Consider the following 2,786-nt stretch of genomic DNA (forward strand, 5'->3'; position numbering starts at 1 on the left):
TATATATATATATATATATATATATATAGAAAAATAACCTAAAGCATAATTTGAATTCCCAAAATATCAACACTAAGGACAATTCAACCAATAAAACCACCACAAAGTATGTGGATCTCATAGTTCTACTATAAACTTTTACAACATTTAAAACCACCAGCAAGATTTTGTAGGAATCATTATGTTTTAAAGAATGGAAGCTGAAGAACTGCCCTAGCTTCTTTTTAATTCACTGTTGTTGTTTTTTAAAAGCAATAATATTATGTTTTGCCTACCTGTGGATATAAATGGCTTGTCTACATTGACATGAAGAGGTCATCCTAATTTTTTCAAACATTCCCTTAAACAGATATCAAAACATCAGAAATATCCCTCAGCGACTGAAGAGCATGAAAGTCATGCAGCAGAAGAAGCTAAATCTACACTGGTGCCCTTCAAAAATAACTCTGAGTGGTTTACTAGTGCCAGGACAAAATGAATAATAATAGAATACCGAGCTCTTACCAATAGGTCACACTGAGAGCAGGTATTTACTAGCCTGCTGTATCGTGACAAGCCCAGAAAGAGGCAAAACCGCTGCTTTAACCACAGCCAATATGCTCCACCTATCGCCCTGAGGTCAAACAAAGACTAAAGGCAAAGTGATGGTTCCAGTCAAATAAAAGGGAGGGAATCATACCGAGAAAAGAAGATAAAATTCTGTTGTCAGGCACAAATACATTTAGGGATCCAGATTATGGAGAGATCTCCTATTTGACAGAATTAAGGGAAGAGACTCTTGCTGCTGTCTGCATGCCCACTATTAATGCTGCATCTTTTATACATTCAGTAACTTTAGTTACAATGCTTTCTGTGTTTTTCTACAAGTTTTTGAAAGGTGCAGATTCAAATTAACAAGCAGTTACACTTTTTCATCCACATCATTGTCACAATTTTCAATCCCTGCCACATCTCTACTTGTGCACTTATCAATTTAGAATTTAATGCTCTTCTTTCTTCACTGCATTTCACTGGGACATGAACTTCTCTGAGTTTGTCTCCCAAGTTTTCAAACATAAAACCAGGCAGTTATCTTAAACGTTGTAATTTGTTCTATTCTAAGTAGGATCTATGTGCATGTATATTTCTCAGTCACTGACAGCTTGTGTTGCCTTGTAAGATGTGCCCACTGTGCAAGAAAGTAGGACTGGGAGGATAGACCCAACGCTTCTTCTCAAAGAGAACAGGAAGAGAGTCATGCTGCTCTTCAGCTACAGGAAATAACCTTGCTGCTGATGACGCAGGTCTCATGGGAAAGCTCAGCAAGTTCACCAGATCTAGGGCGCGCTCTTCACTCTGCCATCGCACAAGGAGCAGGGTTGAGCAACATGTTGCGTACAGGCCTACGTAGCTTTGTGTGGCAATACTGTACCTTAGATTTGTTGAGTGTTTTGCTCAGCATCCCTGTTTCTTGCACATTCACACGTGCAATAGATGAGAAGACAGAAATCTGTAAAGCTGCCACTTGATGATAAGTCTTTGCAGAGAGATTTCCCCCAGCAACACGTCCAGCGGTCTGCTTAATTAGAGCCCACAGCATATGCGGGCAGCAGGGTCTGCGTCTGCACATTTAAAGGAGGAGGGGTACAAGCATTTACTCAGTGGGCTTTCTGGTAGGAAGACAGTGTAGACTGGGGTGTCTTGTTCCAGACAAAAGAGAGGAATAATGCCAGTAAAAACCCCTCAGAGCTGAATTTATCAGAAGGCTTTCGGTGAGGGCCCAATCAGAACACAACAGCAGGAGGAGAAGACTGAGCTGAGCCCAGAGGCAAGGCCGAACCGATGCAAATTCTGCATGTCCCATATTTTACCTGTCCTCTTTGGCCTCAAGCAGAAATGATCCAACTCCTTTTATCCTTTGCATAAAACAAAATATAAAAAGATGTTTGCTTATTCCCCTAAAAACGACTGCTCTTTTATTTCTACAACAAGCTGCCATGTCTGTAAGCTTAATGGCTCATAAACCCTAAAACTTTAAATTCTTACACTGCTAGAAAGCAGCAGCAAAGGTCTTAGTGCTTAGAAATGAGGGGGAAAAAAACAATATTACTTCCCATAACTAGTGATTTCTGGTACAAAATAAAGTGAATAATTGAGTTTTAAAAAATGATGTGTAAAGGTTACGATCATGATGATATTTGGAGCTGAACTGATCCTCTGCTAGTTTATTAGCCAACAGTTCCTAACATTTTTGGGATAAATACAAATTTAATGAAGTTTCAATAGATATTTTTTGTAACACTCAACCAAGTAAATGGCTAGAAAAATGTCTTTTTCACGTAAAGATGAGTTTTCATTGCAATGTTGGCTGTTATGGACAAATCACTGAATAAATGTTTTAATTTTTTTGTCTCATGATGGATAGGTAATTTAATATTTCAATAAACAAATACCAGGGGGATTGATTTGAAAAGCATAATGTAGGTTAAATTAGTATAGTATAGTATAGTATAGTATAGTATAGTATAGTATAGTATAGTATAGTATAGTATAGTATAGTATAGTATAGTATAGTATAGTATAGCAATGTATAGTACAGTATAGCATTGTATAGTATAGTATAGTTGTCATGGTCTTGGTTCTGTTCTTTACTTTGCTCCTTGTTTTCTAGTTTTATTGGTTTAATTCCAGTTTTGTTGTAATTTCTAGATTTATGTTAGTTCTCATGTTTTTCTGTTGTCCTCTATTGCCCTCTTGTGTGTGCAGTGTTGGGCACGTTACTTTGAAAAAGTAATTAGTTATAGTTA

Source organism: Cyprinodon variegatus, unplaced genomic scaffold (assembly GCF_000732505.1).
Source record: "Cyprinodon variegatus isolate N-32 unplaced genomic scaffold, C_variegatus-1.0 Scaffold1, whole genome shotgun sequence".
NCBI classification, from domain to species: domain Eukaryota; kingdom Metazoa; phylum Chordata; class Actinopteri; order Cyprinodontiformes; family Cyprinodontidae; genus Cyprinodon; species Cyprinodon variegatus.